A 10,870-nucleotide genomic window follows, 5' to 3' on the forward strand; every position below is an offset into this window, starting at 1 on the left:
TATCATAGTAATGTGGGTTTGTAGCCATTCCTGGACAACAATCACCAAACCATGAGTTCCAGAATGCACTGGGGTTCACGGGGGGGGGGGGGGGGGGGGGGAAGGGGGGCGGGGTATGATAGTGTCTGAAAGCGGTGGGAGTTTAAGATTAAGGGATGTAGCTAGCCTTATGTAGACAACAGTGTGTTATAAAGTGGAGTGGAGTGGCATGCTCATGACTCACTGCAGCCTCAACTTCCCGAGTTCTAGTAATCCTCCAACCTCAGCCTCCCCATTAGCTGGAACTACAGGTGTGCACCACCATGCTCAGCTAATTTTTGTATTTTGTATAGAGATGGGTTTTTGCCATGTTACCCAGGCTGGTCTCAAACTCCTAAGCTCAAGCGATTGGCCCACCTTGGCCTCACAAGTGTGAGCCACCACTCCCAGCCTTTAATCCATTTTTCTTTGATTTTTGTAAATGGCAAGAGATAGAGATCTAGTTTCACTCTTTTGCATATGGATATCCAATTTTCTCAGCATCATTTATTGAAGAGACTGTCCTTTCCCCAGTGTATGTTCTTGGCAACTTTGTCGAAAATGAGTTTACCGTAGCTGTGTGGATTTATCTCTGGGTTCTCCGCTCTGTTCTACAGATCTATGTGTCTGTTTTTATGCCAGTACCATGCCATTTTGTTTACTCTAGCTCTGTTGTATAATTTGAAGTCAGGTAATGTGATTCCTCCAGTTTTGTTCTTTTTGCTTAGGACAGGTTTGGCTATTCTGGGTCTTTTGTGGTTCCATATAATTTTTTTAATTTTTAATTTTTGTAGGTAGATAGTACATGTATATATGAGGTACAGGAGAAGTTTTGATACAGGCATGCAATGTGTGATAATCACATCCTGAAGGATAGGGTACTCATCCCCTCATGCATTTTATTCTTTGTGTTATTTTACAAACAAAACAATTATACTGTTTTAGTTATTTTTGAATGAAAATTAAATTATTGTTGACTACAGTCACCTTGTTGTGCTATCAAATAGTAGATCTTATTCTTTCTAATTTTTGTACACATTTATTATCCCCACCTGCCCCCCATCATCCCCACCCCCTCTATGTTTTCCAGTCTCTAGTAACCATCCTTCTACTCTCTATTTCCATGAGTTAAATTGTTTTGATTGTTAGATCCCACAAATAGGTGAGAACATGTGATGTTTGTCTTTCTGTGCCTGGCTTATTTCACTTAACATAATGATCTCCAGTTTCATCCATGTTGTTGCAAATGAGAGGATTTCATTCTTTTTTATGGCTGAATAATACTATATTGTGTATATGTATCACATTTTCTTTATCCATTCATCTGTTGATGGACACTTTGACTGTTTTCAAATTTTAGCTATTGTGAAGAGTGCTGCAACAAACATGGGAGTGCAGATATTTCTTTGATATGCTGATTTCCTTTCTTTTGGGTATACATGCAGCAGTGGGATTGCTGAATCATATGGTAGCTCTATTTTTAGTTTTTTGAGGCACCTCCAAACTGTTCTCCATAGTGGTTGCACGAATTTACATTCCCACCAACAGTGTACAAGGGTTCCATTTTCTCCACATCCTCACCAGTATTTGTTATTGCCTGTCTTTTGAATATAAGCCATCTTAACTGGGATGAGATGATATCTCAAAATGAGTAGTCTGCAGATATTTTTTCTCACTCTTTGGGTTGTCTCTTCAGTTTGTTGATTGTTTCCTTTGCTGTGCAGAAGCTTTTTAACTTGATATGATCCCATTTTTGCTTTGGTTGCGTGTGCTTGTGGGTTATTAATCAAGAAATTTTTGCCTAACCAATGTCCTAGAGATTTTCCCCAATATTTTCTGTAGCCATTTCATAGTTTGAGGTCTTAGATTTAAGTCTTTAATCCATTTTGATTTGGTTTTTGTACACGGCAAGAGAAAGCAGTCTAGTTTTACTCTTCTGCATATGGATATCCAGGTCTCCCAGCACCATTTATTGAAGAGATTGTTTTTTCCCCAGTGTATGTTATTGGCACCTTTATTGAAAATGAGTTCACTGTAGGGTTATAGATTTGTTTTTGGGTTCTCTATTCTGTTCCACTGGTCCATTTGTCTGTTTTTATGCGAGTACCATGCCATTTTGGTTACTATAGTATTTTTTTTTAATTTTTCTTTTTTTTTTTTTTTGAGACAGAGTCTCACTCTGTCACCCAGGCTGGAGTGCAGTGGCATGATCTCAGCTCACTGCAACCTCCACCTCCTACATTCAAGCGATTCTCATGTTTCAGCCTTCTGAGTAGCTGAGATTACAGGCATGCACCAACACATCCAGCTAATTGTAGTATAATTTGAAATCAGGTAATGTGATTCCTCCAGTTTTGTTCTTTTTCTTAGGGTAGCTTTGGCTATTCTGGGTCTTTTGTGGTTTTATATAAATTTTAGGATTTTTTTTCTATATCTGTGAAGAATATTATTGGTATTTTAATAGACACTGCTTTGGGTAGTATGGATATTTTACCAATGTTGATTCTTCCAACCCGTGAACATAAAATACCTTACTATTTTTTGTGGCCTCTTCAAAATCTTACATCAATATTTTATAGTTATCATTGTAGAGATCTTTCACTTCTTAAGTTCATTTCTAGGTATTTTATTTTCTTTTTAGCTGTTGTAAATGGGATCACTTTCTTGATTTCTTTTTTGGATTGTTCATTGTTGGCATAGAGAAATACTACTGATTTTTGTGTGTTAATTTTGTATCCTGCAAATTTACTGAATTTGTTTATTAGTTCTAATATTTATTTGGTGGACTTTGGGTTTTTCTAAATATAAAATTATATCATCTAAAAACAAGGAAAATTTTTTCTTCTTTCTTTCCCCTCCCTCCCTCCCTTCCTTCCTTCCTTTTCTTTCTTTCCTTTCTTTCTTTTTTCTTTCCCCCCGCCTTTTTTTTTTTTTTGAGACAGGATCTCACTCTGTCACCCAGGCTGGAGTGCAGTGGCATGATCATGGCTCACTGAAGCCTCAACGCCCCAGGCTCAAGTGATCCTCCCACTTCAGCCTCCCTGGTAGCTGGGACTACAGGCATGTACAGGCATGCTCCATCACACTCAGCTAATTTTTTAATTTTTTGTAGAGATGATATTTCACTGTGTTGCCCATGCTTGTCTCAAAGCAATCTGCCTGCCTCGGCCTCCCAAAGTTCCGAGATTACAGGCATGAGCCACCCACACCCAAGGGTAATTAAATTTCTTCATTTCCTATTTGAATCCCCTTTATTTCTTTTGCTTGTCCAATTGCTGTAGCTGCAAACTTCCAGTACTATGTTGAATAAGAGTGGTGAAAGTGGGAATCCTTGTCATGTTCTGATCAAAGAAGAAAGGTGGCCAGTGTGGTGGCTCACACTTGTAATCCTAGCACTTTGGGAGGCCAAGACGGGCAGATCACCTAAGGCTAGGAGTTTGAGACCAGCCTGGCCAACACGGTGTAACTCCATTTGGGTGTGGTAGCATGCACCTGTAATCCCAGCTACTGGTGAGGCTGAGACATGAGAATTGTTTGCATCTGGGAGGCAAAGGTTGCAGCGAGCTGAGATCGCACCACTGTACTCCAGGCTAGGTGACAGAGCAAGACTGTGTCTCAAAAAAAAAAACAAAGATGAAAGGCTTTCAGTTTTTCCCCATTCAGTATGATATTAGCTGTGGGTATATCATATGTGGCTTTTATTATATTGAGGGATGTCTTTCTATACTCAGTATTGTTAGGGCTTTTATGAGGAAGCGATACTGGATTTTATCAAGTGCTTTTTCAGCATCAATTGAAATGATCATTTGATCATTTTTGTCCTTCATTCTCTTGCTATGATGTATTACATTAATTAATTTGCATATGTTGAACCACCCTTGCATCCCTGGGATGAATCACACTTGGTCATGATGAATGATCTTTTTAATGTGTTGTTGAATTCAGTTTCATTGAGAATTTTTGCATCAGTATTCATCAGAAACATTGGCCTGAAGTTTGCTTTATTTGATGTGTCTTTGTCTGGTTTTGGTATCAGGGTAGTACTGATCTCGTAGAATGAGTTTGGAAGTATTCCCTTCTTCTCTATTTTTTGGAATAGTGTAAGTAGAATTGGTATTAGTTCTTCTTTATATGTTTGGTAGAATTCAGCAGCGAAACCATCAGGTCCTGGGCTTTACTTTGCTGGGAGAGTGTTTATTAATTCTATATCATTACTTGTTATTGATTTGTTCAGCAGTGAAACCATCAGGTCCTGGGCTTTACTTTGCTGGGAGACTTTTTATTACTTCTACATCACTACTTCTTATTGATTTGTTCAGGTTTTGCATTTCTTCATAGTTCAATTTTGGTAGGGTGTATGTGTCCAAGAATTTATCCCTTTCTTTTAGATTTTTCAATTTGTTGGTATATAGTCACTCATCATAGCCACTAATAGTGCTTTGAATTTCTGCAGTGTCAGTGGTAATGTCTCTTTTTTCATCTCTAATTTTATTTATTTGTGTCTTCTGTCTCTTTTTTAGTTAGTCTAGATGAAGGTTTGTCAATTTTGTTTATGTTTTCAAAACACCAACTTTTTGTTTTCTTGATCTTTTGTTTGTTTTCTTCATTTCAAATTCATTTATTTCTGCTCTGATCTTTATTATTTCTTTTTTCTACTAATTTTGGGTTTGGTTTGCTCTTTTCTAGTTCTTTAATATGCATCATTAGGTTGTTTCTTTGAAATATTTTTTCTTTTTTTGATGTAGGCACTTATAGCTATAAATTTCCCTCTTAGTACTGGGTTTGCTGTATCCCATAGGTTTTGATATGTTGCATGTCTATTATCATTTGTTTCAAGAAAATTTTCTATTTCTTAACTTCCTCACTGACCCACTGGTCATTCAGGAGCATACTGTTTTATTTCCATGTGTTTCCAAAATTCCTCATTATTGATTTCTAGTTATATGGCATTGTGGTCAGAGAAAATGCTTGATGTTATTTCAGTTTTTTTCGGAATGTTTTAAGACTTGTTTTGTAACCTAACAAATGGTCTGTCTTTGAGAATGGTCCATTGGCTGAGGAAAAGAATGTATATTCTGTAGATACTGTATGAAATACTATGTAAATACCTATTACGTCCATTGGGTCTATAGTGCAGTTTGATGTTTTTTTGTTGATTCTATGTCTGGAAGAGCTGTCCAATGCTGAAAGTGGGGTAAGTCTCCAGCTACTATTGTATTGGACCTCTTACTGTATTAGTCTGTTCTCATGCTGCTAATAAAGACATACCTGAGACTGGATAATTTATAAAAAGAGGCTAGCTAGGCGGGGTGACTCATGCCTGTAATTCTAGCACTTTGGGAGTCCAAGGCAGGTGGATCACAAGGTCAGGAGTTCGAGACCAGCCTGGCCAACACAGAGAAACCCCGTCTCTACTAAAACTACAAAAATTGGCCAGGCATGGTGGTGCACACCTATAATCCCAGCTACTCAGGAGGCTGCGGCATGAGAATCGCTTGAACCCGGGAGGTGCAGTTTGCAGTGAGCCAAGATTGCACCACTGCACTCCAGCCTGGGCAACAGAGCAAGACTCCATCTCAAAAAAATAAAAATAAAGAAAAAGAGCTTTAATGGACTCACAGTTCTACGTGGCTGAGGAGGCCTCACATGATCATGGAGGAAGGTGAAGGAGGAGCAAAGGCACGTCTTACATGGTAGCAGGCAAGAGAGCATGTGCATGGGAACAGCCCTTTATAAAACCATCAGATCTCATGAGACTTATTCACTATCACAAGAACAGCACAGGAAACCCCTGCCCCCACCATGATTCAATTACCTCTCACCGGGTCCCTCCCATGACACATGGAGATTATGGGAATTACAATTCAAAATGAGATTTGGCTGGGGAAAACAGCCAAACCATATCAGGGTCTATCTCTCTAGCTCTAATAATATTTTATATTATTAGATATATATATGATCATAAAGATATATATAATTATATATTATATATTATAAAGATATATATTATTAGCTATATGTTTATATATATATATATATGAGTGTTCCAGTGTTGGGTGCATATATATTTTCAATTGTTATACCCTTTTACTGAATTCATCCCTGCATCATTATATAGTGACCTTCTGTGTCTCTTTTTATGGGTTTTGTTTAGAAATCTATTTTGTCTGATATAAGTATAGCTATTCCTGCTCTTTTTTTCATTTCCATTGGCATGGAATATCTTTTTTCCATCTCTTTATTTTCAGTTCATGTATGTCTTCATAGGTGACATATGTTTCTTTTTTTTTTAAATTAAACTTTAAGTTCTGGGATACCTGTGCAGAACATGCAGGTTTGTTACATAGGTATACGTGTGCCATGGTGGTTCGCTGCATCCATCAACCCATCATTTGGGTTTTAAGCCCCACATGTTTTAGGTATTTGTCCTAATGCTCTCCCTCCCCTTGCCCCCCACCCCGTGACAGGCCCCGATGTGTTATGTTCCCCTCCCTGTGTCCATGTGTTCTCATTGTTCAACTCCCCCTTATGAGTGAGAACATGCAGTGTTTGGTTTTCTGTTCCTGTGTTAGTTTGCTGAGAATGACGGTTTCCAGCTTCATCCATGTCCCTGCAAAGGACATGAATGCATTCTTTTTTATGACTGGAGGTGTGTTCCTTATAGGCAATACATCCTTGGGTCTTTTTTTAAAAATACATTCAGCCAATCTTTGTCTTTTGATTGGAGAGTTTAGTCCATTTACATTCAATGTTATGATTGCTAAGTAGACTTACTCCTGCCGTTTTGTTATTTGTTTTCTGGTTGTTTTGTGGTCTTCTCCTCCTTCTTTCCTTCTTTCCTGTCTTCATTTTAGTGAAGGTGACTTTCTCTGGCAGTATTATTTAATTTCTTGCCTTTTATTTTTTGCGTATTTGTTGTATGTTTTTTGATTTGAGGTTACTATAAGGCTTTCAAATACTGTCTTATAACCCATTATTTTAAGCTGATTACAACTTAACACTTTGCATAAACCAGCAAAAAAACCTAATAAGAATTCTATACTTTAACTTCAACTCTGCATTTTTCACCATTTTGTTTTTTCTATTTATATTTTATTGTGCTGTCTATGTCTTGAAAAGTTGCTATAGTTATAATTTTTGATTCATTCATCATTCATTCTTTCTACTTAAAAGTAGTTTACACACCACAGTTACAGCATTATAATCTGTGGTTTTCTGTGTGCTTACTATCACTAGTGAGTTTTGTACCTTCAGATAATTTCTTCTTGGTCATTAACATTCTTTCTTTCAGATTGAAGAACTCCCTTTAGCATTTCTGTAGGGCAGGTCTGGTGATGATGTAATCTTCAGCTTTTGTTTTCCCTGGAAAGTCTTTATTGCCTTTTCATGTTTGAAGGATATTTTCACTGGATATATACTCTTCTAGGGTGAAAGTTTTTTTCCTTCAGCACTTTAAATATGTCATATCATTCTTTCCTGGCCTGTAAAGTTTCCATTGAAAAGTCTGTTGCCAGATGTATTGGAGCTCCATTCTTTGTTATTTGTTTATTTTCTCTTGCTGCTTTTAGGATCCTTTCTTTATCTTTGACCTTTGGGAGTGTGATAAAATGCCTTGAGGTAGTCTTCTTTCGGTTAAATCTGCTGGATGTTCTATAACCTTCTTGTACTTCAATACTGATACCTTTCTGTAGGTTTGGGAAGTTCTGTAATTATCCCTTTGAATAAACTTTCTACCCCTATCTCTTTCTCTGTCTCCTCTTTAAGGCCAATAATTCTTAGATTTGCCCTGTTGAGGCTATTTTCTAGATCCTGTAGACATGCCTCATTGTTTTTTATTCTTTTTTCTTTTGTCTCCTCTATGTATTTTCAAATAGCCTGTCTTCAAGCTCACTAATTCTTTTTTCTGCTTGATCTATTCTGCTATTAAAAGACTCTGATGTGGCCGGGCACAGTGGCTCACATCTGTAGTCCCAGGACTTTGGGAGGCCGAGGCGGGTGGCTCACCTGAGGTCAGGAGTTCGAGACCACCCTAGTCAACATAGTGAAACCCCATCTCTACCAAAAATACAAAAATTAGCCAGGTGTAGTGGCGCATGCCTGTAATCCCAGCTACTCAGGAGGCCGAGGCAGGAGAATCACTTGAACCCAGGAGGTGGAGGTCACAGTGAGCTGAGATCACAGCCACTACACTCCAGCCTGGGTGACAGAGTAAGGCTCTGTCTCAAAAAAAAAAAAAAAAAAAAGACTCTGATGCATTCTACAGTGTGTCAACTCCAGAATTTCTGCTTGATACTTTTTAATTATTTTGATCTCTTTTTAAAATTCATCTGACAGAATTCTGAATTCCTTCTCTGTGTTATTTTGAATTTCTTTGTATTTCCTCAAAACAGCTATTTTGAAGTCTCTGTCTGAAAAGGAATCCTGTTTCTCCAGGATTGGCCCCTGGTGACTTATTTAGCTCACTTAGTGAGGTCATATTTTCTTGGATGGTCTTGTTGCTAGTGGATGTTCGTCTGTGTCTTGACACTGAGGAGTTAAGTATTTATTGTAGTCTTCACAGTCTGGGCTTGTTTGTACTTGTCTTTCTTTGGAAGGCTTTCCAGGTATTCAAGAGGACTTGGGGCTGGGCGTGGTGGCTCATGCCTGTAATCCCAGCACTCTAGGAGACCGAGGCGGGTGGATCACCTGAGGTCAGGAGTTTGAGACCAGCCTGGCCAACATGGTGAAACTTTGTCTCTACTAAAAATATAAAAATTAGCTGGGCATGGTGGCACATGCTTGTAATCCCAGCTACTCCGGAGGCTGAGTTCAATCACTTGAACCCAGGAAGCAGAGGTTGCAGTGAGCTGAGATCATACCATTGCATTCCAGCCTGGGCGACAGAGCGAGACTCCGTCTCAAAAAAAAAAAAAATCAAAAGGACTTGGGGGTTGTGATCTAAGCCACATCTGAATTAGGAGGCATCTCAAGCTCAGTAATGCTGTGGTTCTTGCAGACTTGTAGAGGTACCACTATGATGATTTGGATAAGATCTGGAAGAATTCTTTGCATTACCAGGCTGAGAATCTTGTTCTCTTCCCTTACTTTCTCCCAAACTAATGGAGTCTCTGTACTGAGCCACCTGGAGTTGAGGGTGTATTGATGCAAGCACCCCTGTGGCCACCACCACGGGTACTGTGCTGGTTCAGACCTGAAGACTGGTCTTACCCAAGACATGCTGTAACCACTACCTGTCTACTACCTATGTTCAATCAAGGGCTTGGGCCTCTATAGTCAGCAAGTGGTGAAGCCAACCAGGCTATGTCCTTCACTTCAAGGTGGTAAGTTCCCCCAGGCCCCAGGTGGGTCCATTGTTGTCATCCCAGGACCAGGGACTAGAATTAAATACCTTAGCAGTCTACCTGGTGTTCTATTGTACTGTGGCTGAGCTGGCACTCAAACCTCAAGATGCACTGCTTCCCACTCTTCCCTGTACTTTCCACAGGCAGAGCAGCCTCACCCTGTGGCTACCACAAGCCCATGGGAGTACTGCCAGGCTACCACCCATGTTCCCTTAGGGCCCAAGGGCTCTTCAGTCAGCTTGTGGTGCATCCTGCCTGGCCTGGGACTCACCCTTCAGGGCAGTAGGCTCCCCTATGGCCCAGGACACACCCAGAAATGCGCTCTAAGAGACCAGTCATGGAATCAGGGAACTCAAGAGCCAGTTTGGTGCTGTAACCCCCTGTGACTGAGCTGGTACATAAGGTGTAAGAAAGTCCCCTTTTGTGCTTGGTGAATTAGAAGTATATTAAAAAGCTCTTCCTGTCTGTGCCAGGGTGGCATGTGGTCCATGCCATGCAACAGAGATGCTCAGGCTGTGCCCTTAGGATGACCAAGTGGGAGACAGCAGCACCAGAGATGGCAGAAACCCCCAACATCCAGCTCTTTGGGAGGTGGAGCACCGACGGTGTGCAGATCAATGACATTTCCCTGAAGGATTACATTGCAGTGAAGGAGAAGTATGCCAAGTACCTGCTTCACAGTGCAGGGTGGTATGCCCTCCAAGCATTTCCACAAAACACAGTGCCCCATCTTGGAGCACCTCACTAACTCCATGATGATGCATGGCCACAATAATGGCAAGAAACCCATGACCATGCACATTGTCAAGCATGCCTTTGAGATCATCCACCTGCTCACGAATGAGAACACTCTTCGAGTCCTGGTGAATGCCATCATCAGCAGTGGTCCCTGGGAGGACTCCACATGCATTGGGTGAGCCAAGACCATGAGATGACAGGCTGTGGACGTGTACCCACTGCATGGCATGAATCAGGCCATCTGGCTGCTGTGCAGAGGCACTTGTGAGGCTTCCTTCCAGAACATCAAGACCATTGCTGAGTGCCTGGAAGATGAGCTCATCAATGCCACCAGGGGCTCCTCCAACTCCTATGTCATCAAGAAGGATGAGCTACAGCATGTGGCCGAGTCCAACCACTGATTTCCAGCTGCTGCCCAATAAACCTGTCTGCCCTTTGGGGTGGCCCCACCAGAAAAAAAAAAAGAGGAAGATGAAGAAGAAGGAAAAGAAGAAGAAGAATATGTACATTAAAAAATCCCCTTTACTTTTCTCAAGCAGAAGGAGTTTCTTCCCATAGCCACTACAGCTGGGAATGTGCTGAGTCTCACCTGAAACCAACAAGTGTCAAAGTTTCACCCAAGGCCCATGGTGTACTACCTAAATATTGCTGCTGGTTATCAGGGCCCAAGGGCTCTTTAGTTAGCATACAATGAGTCCCGCCAAAACTGGGTCCTACCCTTCAAGGCAGTAGGTTCTCTTCTGACCCAGGATATGTCTAGAAATATCAAATTC

The 10,870-nt window shown here is 40.4% G+C and overlaps 1 pseudogene; it reads left to right on the forward strand.

Annotated features, from left to right (window-relative positions):
• Window positions 1–9,885: 9,885 nt before the first annotated feature.
• Window positions 9,886–10,498, forward strand: LOC101148711 (small ribosomal subunit protein uS7-like; annotated as a pseudogene).
• The last annotated feature ends 372 nt before the right edge of the window (window positions 10,499–10,870 follow it).

The sequence above is a fragment of the Gorilla gorilla genome, chromosome 13 (assembly GCF_029281585.2).
Source record: "Gorilla gorilla gorilla isolate KB3781 chromosome 13, NHGRI_mGorGor1-v2.1_pri, whole genome shotgun sequence".
NCBI classification, from domain to species: Eukaryota; Metazoa; Chordata; class Mammalia; order Primates; family Hominidae; genus Gorilla; species Gorilla gorilla.